Source organism: Myotis brandtii, unplaced genomic scaffold, assembly GCF_000412655.1.
Source record: "Myotis brandtii unplaced genomic scaffold, ASM41265v1 scaffold898, whole genome shotgun sequence".
NCBI lineage: Eukaryota > Metazoa > Chordata > Mammalia > Chiroptera > Vespertilionidae > Myotis > Myotis brandtii.
Window position 1 is genome coordinate 2,296,081 of NW_005371683.1, and position 12,376 is coordinate 2,308,456.

Sequence of the window (12,376 nt, forward strand, 5' to 3'; positions counted from 1 at the left end):
CGTAACTGGTCAGACCATGCGAATCTGCCCTCCCCTCTCTTTTACTGACCAGCTTAGTCAGGCTGACTTTGGCCAGAACATGCACTTGCAATACAGCAGCATTGCTGGCGCTGGCGAGGGGGCAGGAGGACCACCAACTCTGGGCCCCCCCCTCTCAGTCTAAATGTATGGGAGGAGAGGGTCCCGCTCCAGGTGGGAGCACAGCAAGGAAAATATCCTGTTGACATTCATCTGCACAAGGGGAGGCTTGTGGCTCTGTCCGCTTTCATGCTCCCATTTTCTTTTCGCACCGAAATGAAAAGTAAGCCTACGGAGGCGAGACGAACAAGAGCTGGGTTCAGTGTCTGTGGGCAGAGGGGGCCGCAGGGGCAGGTGGTGACTCTTCTACGGGGAGGGTGTCCCAGCCTCTGCCTTGGGGACAGAGGCCTCACAGAGCAGTATCGCCAAGACTCAGAGAGCTGGGGTGCCATCAGACCCTGACATTCCCACGGCAGCCTGGAGTGCCCGTGATGCCCAGACTCTCCTGTCACCCTTCAATACAAGTGACTCGCAGACCACGAAGCTTTTCAAACGCAGGTGCCATCAGCCCGTGTGGGAGCCCAGGGCTGTCTGTTGGCTAGTGAGCCAAGTTAGACTTGGGAATCAGATCCGCTCCCAGCTCTGCCACTCAGAGCTGAGCCACTTGGACAAGTTGGTCTCCATTCTGAGCCCCCATTTTCTCAGTGTCATGAGAATAACATCCAACCCAAGGGTTGTGATGAGTCCGTGGGATGACAAAGCCAAGCATCTGGCACAGGCCCTGACACATAGTAGGTGTCCAGTCAACGGCACCCTGAGCGCCTTGTTCTGGAGACCAAGGCACGTGGTGGGACAGACCTGGGAGGTCTGTGAGAACCAGGGGGAGAGGACTGACAGCTATGGCTTCGCCCTGCCACTGTTAAAGTGAATTCTTACGTGGCTGCTTATCTGTACAACAGCAGCACTGACAGCGCCCTTTCTCCTGTATTGTTCTTATTTAAAACCCCTGTTCAGTAGGCATGATGATCTCCATTTTACCACTGAGAAAAACCAAGGCTAAGGTGAAATAACTTACTCTTTGGATCCCTATCCTTCTGGTCTTCAGCTCCCTATCCTTTCTGCCACCCACACTGGAATAACCATCCACTGAACACATATCTCCTGGAAGTTTACCAGGTTCCAGGCACTAGAAGCCCCTCTGGCCTGTTCCAAGCCAGCCTCCTTCTTTGGTCCCTCGTGGCTGATGGTACATCCACAGGACAGAGCCCTGGACATCACGCTGTCACCCGCCGAGTGAACCACCCCATGCTGACCGAGAACTACTAAGGGCCAGCACTGGTCCTTTGGTCCCTCATGGCTGATGGTACATCCACAGGACAGAGCCCTGGGCATCACGCTGTCACCCATGCTGACCGAGAACTACTAAGGGCCAGCACTGGTCACGTGGTAGGAGACATTCTCTGCCCTCCAGGCCCTTCCAGTCTCTTGGGGGAAGGAAGGTAAAGCCAGCGGGAACATCAGAGGAAGGAGGGAAACCACCCAGGAAGCCGGTGCTGCTCGGCCTGGCTGTGTATCAGAGCCACCTGCAGAGCCTTCCCAGCATCCCAGTGCCCGGACCCAACTCTCGGAGATGGTGGTTTACGTGGGGTAGAGTGGGTCCCACCATCAGAACATTTTTTTTCAATCCTCACCCAAGGATATTTTCTCCATTGATTTCTAGAGAAAGTGGAAGGGAAGCGGGGGAGGAGAGAGAGAAACATCAACATGAGAGAGACACATCGATTGGTTGCCTCCCGAAAGCACCCCAACTAGGGCTGGGAAACCTGTAACCGAGGTATGTGCCCTTGACCGGGAATCAAATCCGCGACCCTTTGGTCCACAGGCCAATGCTCTAACCACTGAGCAAAACCAGCCAGAGCCCAGTAGCAGAACATTTTAAAATCTCCCCAGGTTGGGCTAGCATATTACCAGGTTGAAAACCCATGTGGAGGGGTAATGGCATTACCTGGCAGGCTGTCCAAAATGCAGAACCCCAGGCCCTATCCAGACCTGACTCTGCATGTGCACTTCAACAAGAACCCAGGTGACTCGAGTGCAGGAGGATGGAAAAGGCCAGGCTCCTCCCTGCGAGTCAGCCAGAGAAGTCCCTCCCCAGCCCCAGTTGGGAGACGCAGCCCACCTGCTCCCTGCCAGGCAGCGCCCATCCCCTGAGAGCAGAGCAAGGGGCTCAGGTGACTTTGTGGGAGCCACGCCCCCCACACGGTGCCTCTCCTCTCCTCCAGAGCCGCACCTGGGCCTGCATCACAGGGCTCCATGCACAAGAGCTGCTGGAGTCCCAACAAGCCCCTTCTGCAAGCAGGCTAGGCCTTGTCACCATGTAAGTGATAAGAAGAAAAGGGAGTTTCTTTCCCTTCCACACAGTTCTCTCTCTCGACCCCTCCCCCTCTCCCAGAGCTCAGGACAGTACGGCCTCAGCACAGCCCCAGTGCAGCAGCGAGCTGCCTGCCCCACCATAAAGGCAGCACTGTCCCCGCAGGCACGGAGATGGCTGGTACCAGCTCAGCCTCATGAAGGAGGGAATCCTCAAGAGAAGCCCAGACAGAGACACACACATAATCTGGCCTCTCAATCACGCTGCACCCCACCCCCAGCTCCGTATCCTGGCTACCACGTCTTTGTTTCTGTCATTTGTGTATGTGTGTGTGTCATTTTTCACACACGCCTGCCTTTGCTCTCCCAGTAGACTGAGAGCAAGCCTCCTTGGCTCCTCCTTTGTCACTGTCCACAGTCCCAAGTGCAGAGACTCACACCAGCAGGGGTTCGATAAATGTTATTTGTATGCACATGCACACACTTTCCGGGAGTCAAGGCCATAGCTCCAGGCTCACAAAGGGCTGCTCACAAGCAGGTGTTTATAAAGGATTACTATCAGCACACTGAGATTCTGTAGGAGGAAACAACAAAACTATTAAGGCATGGCTACAGAAAGCATGCACCCGGGTTTAGGAAATCAGACTTACCCAGGGCAAGCCTTAGACAGAGACCCAGGAAAGCCGGCATGTTTGTGAGAAGGTTAGGCAGGCCTACGGGCACCGGCATGTGCCAACACAATGGACACTCCCCTCCAGTCTTCCGACAGGCTATTATTACTTACTTATTGATTGGCATTTAAAGCATTCCCCCTCTGGCACCTCTACTACTCACCCATTCCCCCGTCCTGAGCCATGTCCACTACACCAAGTAAACAGGACATAGGGGTGCCTGGGGTTAGAAGGGGAGCTGTCCCAGGACCAGGAACTTCTCTCTGCTGGACGCCCACCTGACACAGCACATCATCTGGGCGCCACTTCACCCCAGAGCAAACTTCCTGGGCCAAACACATTGCATTGCTCGCCCATTCAAGGCGCCAAAATGTCGTGGATCAGGTCCTGGTCCCCCAGCCAGAATTCAAGGAGCCTGCTCACCACCCTTGAAAAGAAAACGGTGGTGCGTTTTCACTCCGACAAGAAGAAAGTCAGGGCAAAACTCAGAGCCACACGCAGACTTTCGGTTCACATCCAGCACGGGGCTTTCTCCAGCAAAGTTCAAACTCACCCGCATTCAAAGTCCACTTTCCTCCACATCCCAGACGTGTAGGTGTGAAGGACCAGAGGCAAGGGGCGATGCTCTGACTGTAAAGCTGTGCGGTGCAATACAGCAGTCACTAGTCGCCTATGGCTGTTTAACTCACATTCAATTTAAAGAGAAATTCCATTCTCAGTCATGTTAGCTGCATGTCACGTGCTCAGCAGCCACATGTGGCTGGGGCTATCGTGTTGGACAGCACGAATACAGAACACTTCTGCTGGATGGCACTAGTATTGAACATTTAGATGTTTCATTTGACGAAATGAGTAGGGTCTGCCGGGAGCGTCTGTTACTCTCTCTGAGTCAGCGGGAGAGGTTTTCGGTACACTGAAATGTTGAGTAGGAATCCATTTTTCACAGTGAAAGAACGTAGGTGCTAAGATTCTCATGTACAGAAAGACTCTAAGGCAAAACTTACAGGGCTACAGATCGGGTCGTGTTAGCATGTACATGTGCACACACATGGTCTCTCCCTCTTAAGAAGGCATTTATTCGTTTCCCAGCCCTCACTTTTGCTTTCATCACAAGGACTGTGAAGTCAGATGCTGTAAACCAGTTTACAGCCAGAAAGGACACATGCAGCCTAGTCCTGGACACAATTGTTTTCTAATCCTTTTGGGTGGTTCTAAGCATTCCCCGGCTCTACCTTTGAGCCTGGCATTATTGGGGAGAAAAATCTTTCAAGGGGCCGAAACCGGTTTGGCTCAGTGGATAGAGCATCGGCCTGCGGACTGAAAGGTCCCAGGTTCGATTCCGGTCAAGGGCATGTACCTTGGTTGCGGGCACATCCCCAGTAGGAGATGTGCAGGAGGCAGCTGATTGATGTTTCTCTCTCATCGATGTTTCTAACTCTCTATCTCTCTCCCTTCCTCTCTGTAAAAAATCAATAAAATATATTTTAAAAAAAAATCTTTCAAGGGGCAGGTCAGCACCCTGGACAGCGACAAGCTCTCTGCCAGCGCCCAGGAGCAAGTCCCTGCACTCCCCTTCCCCGAAACGCCCCTGCAGAAGCAAGAGCCAGCTCAGCTAAGAAGCTTCACATGCTCCTCACCAACCCCAAGAAACAGACCAACTCCTAAGTCAAGATTCTCTTCTACCGGCCCCTGCCCATCCCTCCAGCCACACCTTCCACTGCTCCAGACTGGCCAACTCAATGCCTGACCACACCTTCCCTCCTCTACCCCTTCGATTATGCTCCCTTACCCCACCAGAAAGCCCATCTCCTTACCATTACTATTGAAACCCTACCCATTCCTAGAGACCCAAACCAGCCCCCCTGTTTCTTTTCTAAATCTTCCCAAAGGACTTTACATTGATTTCCTCTCTTCTCTGCCATCACAAAGCACTTCTCGTTTAATTGTGCTTTAGGGAACTTCATTACATACTGTCTTGTCCAATTACTAGGTTCAGATGTAATTTTTTAAGTTCCAGTATGTGGGAGAACTCGCTCTGTCACAAGCCATGCAGCCACCCTTCTGAATCTGTTTCTTGATCAGGAAAATAATGACCTTGGACTAAATCACCTCTAACATTCTAGGAGTTGAGGATTCTCTCAAAACAAGTTGCCACCTAGGCATGTGCTGTGCACAGAGTAGAAGCTTCAAAGACACAACAAATATTATGTAAAAATACCCGAAGGGCTGGGGTCAGCAGAACCCTGGGTGAGCTCCCAACACGAGTCAGAAAGGCTCCAGTTCTACTCAGTGTGTGATGAGGATCAGATAGAGATCCAGTTTCTGCCCTCGCCTACAGCAGCAAAGGAAAATTGCCTGTGGCCTCCGAGGCATTTCCTTCATAAAGAACATGTCACCTCCCGCATGTGGAAAAACACCACACAATGGGTACTGTAACCGTGGCTTTATAACAATGTCTCTCAGACAAACACGCATGAATAGGGCAATGAACACTTGACAGCAGTGGACTAACTTCACCATTCATTATGCATAAGCCCATAGACGATGGAAAATAACAAAAAAGCATAGCCTTTGGTGGTCCCCCAAAATAAGATTCTGGCTAGTCTCACAAGTCAAGCAGTTCTGAGGCAGAGGGGTCACTGACTTAAAATTTCAGCTCAATATTATACTTCTTGTCAAAATGATAGTTATAATGCTTCCTCGTGTTTAAAATCCTATTCTCAAAGCATTCAGCTTATGAATATAGACACAAAAATTAAGGCCCAGAAATGTTTGATATCTTTTGTATGGTGGATAAAGATCAGACTGGAACCAGAGGCTAGTGGGAATAATTTTGCTGACACGGGCAGCACCCACACAGAGACCTGCACACGCATGCACACGAAGCACTCAGGGAACTCTCAGCAATATGAAGGATGCGTCATGAAACTCTCGGACCCCGGAGCTGGAAGACTCCACTGAATACGTGCACAAAATGCTACTGCCGAAGCAAACTGGCCAACATCAGTGAAGAAGGAGGGACTTCTCACCACTGGGGAAAGTCCTTGGAATTGTTCCGCCAGCCATTCACTCTCATCCCAGAAAGTCACAAGATCTGAGAACAAAACTTAGCAACTGGTCAACCCACCCCAGGTGGCCTGAACTGGACCCAGGAGAGTGAGCTCAGCATGAAGGCCAGAACCATCCAGTCGTGGGCCCTTCACCAAGCTGGCCATCCTAAGTGCTCAAAAAAGGAAAGCAGGGAGACCCCAGGACAGCCAGCGTAGAAGAGTACAGACTCCAGTGCCCAGGTTCCTCTATGATTGTGCCTGATTATACTGCTCCAGACATACCCGCACCACTGAATTACATGCACCCACACCACAGCATTTATTCATCATGATTCAAAGGTGCCCTGTGCAGTCCTGCCTTTGCATCTGCTCTTCCTCCAGCCATTCTGATTATTAAATCATTATTATTATTATTATTATTATTATTACTAGAGGCCCGGTGAATGACATTCATGTACTGGGGGAGTGGAGTGCCCCTCAGCCCAGCCTGCACCCTCTTGCAGTCCTGGACCATTTGGGTCATATCCTCCTGCCGGCTTAGGCCCGCTCCCACGCCAGCCGTGAGCCCGGCCTCTAGCTGAGTGGCACTCCCCCTGTGGGAGCACACTGACCACCAGGGGGTAGCTCCTGCATTGAGCGTATATCCCCTGGTGGTCAGTGTGCATCATAGAGACCAGTCGTTCTACTGTTCGGTCAATTTGCATATTAGGGTTTTATTATATAGGATTATTACTTAATCTTCAAGTCTCAGACCTACCTCAAGTGCTTTCTCTTGCAAGAGGCTTTTCCAGATCACCCAAGCCCAACATAATCTCCTATCAACCTTCTAGCATTTACTGTCTAGAATTGCAAATGTTTCTTATATTTGAACATATGTCTCTTCTCTCATAGCCTCCACATTGTTCCAGACAATACCCTTGACCTACACAGCAGGTGCTCAATAAGTGCTTGGAGGTGGTGATGGGAATAAGACCTTCTCCAGAGGGCCACTGCCACCTGAGAGCAGAACTAGGTCTGAAGCTAAGTGGACGGGCTGGGCGGGACAGGCAGAAACAGCCCCAGGACAGCTGACACAACCTTCTTCCAACTCCGGTGCCAGGTTTCTTCATTCTAGGACTGAGCTGGAAATCCTCCCTTCCTACCCTGAGCTGCTGATCCCAGGCTGTTTATCCCCTTAACTCTGTTTATTGTGATCCTGGTAAGAGGTTCAGAAGCCCTCCAAGCCCCTCTCTAATTAAATTCATTAGAACAGATTGGGGCTTTCCTTCTGCATCTCAGAAAAATTAAAAACACGATTAGCATCATAATGATGGGGAGAAGGGCTGCCAGGAGGCCTTTCGGGAGGGGCTGGCCCAGCCAGGGAGGGAAGAGTGTGGAGGAGCAGGTGAAGGAGGAGAAAACAGATGCCCCAACAGCTGCTTCCCAGAGGAGGGGAGCTGCAGGAGTGAGAGAGGATGAGAACAACCCCGGGGATGACCTCACCAGGCCCCAGGCACTCCAACTTTTTCATGGCGTGGCATGGCATTTGGGAGAGGAAAGACAGAATGTGAAATTGGTCAATGCAATCAATTCCAGAGACATGGGCTTCTGGGACAAGAGGCTTTCAGCAACCTTTTCGTTTTACAGAGAGAAACACATGTAAGCCCTGTTCATGGTGGGGCTGGCGGCAGGACACGGGCCCTCCTGTTTTCATGACGAGCTTTCCTGCAAGGCTTTACTGCAGGAACCTGGGAGAGCAGACAGATACAGCAGGTGACTGCTTTCCCAGAGAGCCTGCACCCACCAAACTTCTGCTTATACTCCTGGTGAGTTCCCTCCTCTAGAATACCCTCCCCTTCCCTCCCCATCACAAGTCCACCAGGTCTCCAAGTTTTCATTTCCATTCCCACCTCCTCTGTGCACAGAAGCCAGCATTTGACTGTGTACTGCCTGTGAGGCACTGTGCTGGGATCTTCACGACCTTATCGCATTTAATCCTTGTATTATTTGTGCAAGGTTCATGTCAATATCCCCATTTTCCAGACTGGGAAGCTACAGCTCCTCAATTAACCTGTGAGGCACTGTGCTGGGATCTTCATGACCTTATCGCATTTAATCCTTGTATTATTTTTGCAAGGTTCATGTCAATATCCCATTTTCCAGACTGGGAAGCTACAGCTCCTCAATTAGTCAGGAGAAGAACCAAAGTTTGAATGTAGTTCAGTCTGACCTCAAAGGTGAGCAGTTTCTACTAAGCCTGACTCCAACAGCCATGCTTAGGAAATGTTACTGCCCAGGGTCTGAAGACTTAATTAGAAACTGCCTTGTATTACTCCCACGAGGCTTCACCTGTTTCTGTCTTCTCTCCCCTATGTGAAAGCATGCACCACATTTCTGTATCCTTCAGAAGGACGTAGTAGGTCTTCAAAAGTGCATGCTAGCTGAGCCCTTCTAACAGGTTTTTCTAGAGGGCTCGGTGCAGGTAGATAAAGAACATCCCAGTTCTTTATTTTTCCACCAGGGAGGGGAGCTCAGTACAATACAAAGGAGAGGAGCGTGGACATCAAACACATATAGGTTTAAATTCTAGCTCTTCAACTCGACTGTTCTACAGTCTTAAACAAATAACCACCTCTCTGAGTCTGTTCCCTTATCTGTAAAACCAGGATCCTAACACTGTTTCTTTATGTAGGGTTAACTCCTGTGAAGATTAAATGAGATGATGTATATAAAGTCCAGAGTAGGGTGCCTAGCATGTAGTAAGCACTCTATAAGGATAACTCGTATTATTCCACTTTAAAATTTCCTGGCTTGCCTCAAGACCTAATAAAAGGAGGGTGGTTCAGGAGGAGGGTGGCTGGCACAATCCAACCAATAGCCTGGGTCAGCAAAGCTGCGGAAGTGCCTACCCAAGCACCCAGCCCAGCCTTGAGCTCCCAGCCCTCTCCTGCAGTCCCAAGGACCAGGCCATAGTATCTAGTATCCGCCCTTGCTGCTAGGCCTCGGCCCTTCCTGGGCATTGTGAGTAAGTGCTCAAAACTTTAACATCAAGCTGCTCTGGCCAAAGCAGGGGTTTATCCGAAGAGCTTGGTGCAATCACTCAGCCATGCTCCTCCAATGCCAGGAGCCCATCGAATCTCCGTTATTTTGTATTCTGTAGAACTCCTGTTACCTTGTACTGTCTTCATTTTCCATCTCTGTATCTCCAACATGACATAGTCCAACACCTAGCACAGTCCCTGGGAAATACCCAGAGGCTCAGGACACACTCATGACATGAACTAAATTAGGTGTGTGGGGAAGAGGAGGGGTCCTCAGAAGATGAGGCCGGGTGTCTCTACCCTCAGTCCTTCCAGCTCAGCTGTGGGTGTTCACGGTGACCCTGCTCAAGCGTCCGCCTTCTAAGGATCACCCCTGCTCCCCACTAGCCACCCACTTCTCTGATGACTCCCTCCCGACTCTGACCTCCCCGAACTCCAGGACCTTCCACCCACAGAGCTCGCGATCTTCCCATTCACCTTGCTTCTGAGCGCAGACCTGTGCATGACTCGCTATTTCCCCTCCAGACAGGAGCTTCGAGGGCAGACACTGGCCTCCATCCTCTGACTCACTGACATTCTCATCACATCCTGACCACTTTCTCCTCAAATGCCAGTGCATAGCAAACAGGAATGGGCGAGTTAACCAGCCTCGATCTTGTCCCAGAGTTCCCTATGGGTGCTCCCTTCAGGCTGAGGCAGTCCTCCCCCTCAAGCCAGGGATCTGGTGACATCTTTCATCTCACCTCCTCCTCCACCCATTCCTCACAGTCCACTTCAGAGCCAGCCCCGACCTACCACTCAGGAGAGCATGAACCAGCCCCTCACAGGTGTGGAGGAGAGGGGGCTAATACCATTGGGGGGAAGGCGCTGCTGGTCCACACCCCCGGCCACCCCTGGCCCGCTATTCTCACTCAAGCTTATCTGTGCAACTTGTCTGATTACTTGCCTCTTTTCCATTTCACTGGGAGCTCTGAGAGACCAAACCTGTATTGCTTTTCATCTCTAGGATGCCAGCACCCAGCAGAGCAGCACACGGTAAGGGTTAGTGAGTATTTATTAAAGGAGTAAGTACGGAACCGCCTTAAGTTCCTCTCACCTCCTTCTCCCTCCTCCCAAGGCAAACAGAGAGAGGCCTGAGTGAACTTCTCTGCCTCTCCCTGTCCGGCTTCCTAAGAATTTCTTTTTCTAAAGACGAAGTGATGATCCTTGTGCCAGCTCTTGGATGGTCTCGGAGGACAGTGGTGCCAGGGGAAGGAAACGAGTTGCAACCACAGAGGGATGGGAGCCTTGGAAGCCCGTCCCTCAGTCACTGCAAAAACGGGACCCTCTTCTGTGTCTCCTCCCCTCAGATACCCAAAGCCAGAACCCACCCCCCAGATATCAACCACCTCCTCCATGTGTCCCTGAAGTACCAGCCCCAACACACACACACACACACACACACACACACACTCAGCAGAATCTTAAGACAAGTAGGAGAAATTACTCTCTCAGAAATGCCAGCTCAGTCAAAACGAAAGATAGAAAGTACTAGATTCATAGCAGACCCCACCCCCACCCCCAACTCGCCTCCTTCAGTCTTCCTGCAATGCAATCCCACCAGATCCCCTGATCCCCAAACCAGGGGAGGACTGGCCTCTCTCTGCCTTCCTTCTCTCCGCGCCCCACTCCCCCAGCTGCTCTGGCCCCTCTTCCCAGGGCCTTCCTCCTTCCACACACATTTCCCCCGGGCTTCTCCCACTTACGTCTCAAGTTTGTTGGGCTCTGAACTTGCCAGTCTCTGACCCCAAACAAACAGTTCAGCTCCGGCCCTGCAAGTCTGCCCTTGCTGAGGACCTGAATAAGGCCCAGCAGGGCTCACCACAGTGCCAAGGGTAGAGAAGACATACCAGGCCCTCATCCCAGGGAGACAGACAGGCAGAAAAAGAGGCACAGTCATCCTCCCCTCCGGACTGAGGGAGTAGGCATCTCCGCCAACACACACACACACACACACACACACACACACACACACTCACACTCACACTCACCGCTGCCAAATGCCAAGAAGGAACCAGGAGCCGCGCCTGGCTCAGGCCGCTGGAGAGGGGCTGCCGTGGGCACCAGTCTGGTGATTCAGCACTCTGCCCACTCTCAGCCCAGCCCATTGGCCACACTCATGACGGCTCCCAAAGCCAAAGTGCTGACTGCGAAGCTGAGGAAGCATCCTTTCCAACGTCCGAAATTCTCCGGCCCTGCCTCCCAGGGCCCGGAACAAGGCCAGGAAGAGGCTCCTCAGCCGTCCTCAGACCCAGCTCTTCCCCATCCCGGGTTCCCCACGCTTAGCACCCTCCCCCAGTCCCTCTAGGAAACAAACCTGAACAGCTAAGGGGAGGGTGACATCAGAGAGGCCTACCAACCCCAAGCATCCTTCGCCCCCAAACCATGAACAGGATCAAATGTGCTGAAAAAGGTTGTAAGTGTCAACAGCGAGGACCCGGGGCCTGCAGAGCCGGAGGCCTCCCCACGCAGGGAAGGAGGGCCCAGTGGCAGGTGAAAGGCTCAGTACAAGCCCTGTGGCTCCAGGCATCACCAGGAAGGGCAGGTGGGGGAGGTGATGGAGGGCAGGCCAGGTAACACCAAGGAGGAGAGAGAAGACGGGGTTCCTTAGAGGGACTGCGAGGCAGCTGGGAGAGGCTGGGACAGGTGCGCAGAGGAGACCTGGAGAGGACCATGAGAGAGCTGGGAGACAGCACACGGTGATGGGGGATGCGGCAGGGAGGAGGGCAGGGAGGGCAGGGAGAGCGCCTGATGGACAGGGAAGGCGGGATGGAAGGGATGGGGGTCCTACAAAGTGGGATGTGGAAGTAAACAGAGGTATCAGGGCAGGGCGTGCGGAGGCCGGGCTCCGGGACACCGGGGCAGAGGAAATGGGAAGGAGGGTGAGGATGCAGGAAGGGGGAAGGGATGTGGCCGGTGAGATAGAGCGGGTGTGGGGTGTGCAGGGGGTCAGGAGCTGGAAGGGAGTGGGGTGCAGACGTGGACAGAACAGGATGGAGTCAGAGCAGGTGACGGGGTGGAGAGAAAGGTCAGGATGTGGACGGAGGGGGATGGGGACAGGTTCGGGGATGAAGACGGAAAGGGGAGGGCGGGAAAAGCGGGGTAGTCGCTACCTAGGTTTCCATGTTCCCCGTTGCGCCCCCACCCCCATCTTTCCGGTGTCGGAGCTCACCTACCTCCAGGGGCTCCGCTCCGGCCCTGGGCGCAG

General features: G+C 52.5%; 1 protein-coding gene and 1 pseudogene across 22 annotated transcripts in view; one reads left to right on the forward strand and one right to left on the reverse strand.

Moving 5' to 3' along the window:
- The window catches only part of NFASC (neurofascin), a 188,582-nt gene extending 176,206 nt beyond the window's left edge, over positions 1–12,376 (reverse strand). For 21 of the 22 annotated variants that reach the window (XM_014532554.1, XM_014532541.1, XM_014532553.1 and 18 more), the window contains exon 1: positions 12,345–12,376. The gene's annotated coding sequence lies outside the window, so the exon portion shown is untranslated. The remainder of the gene's footprint in view (positions 1–12,344) is intronic. The other variant, XM_014532533.1, reaches the window with a different exon arrangement.
- Positions 3,430–12,376, forward strand: part of LOC102239808 — a 19,166-nt pseudogene continuing 10,219 nt past the window's right edge.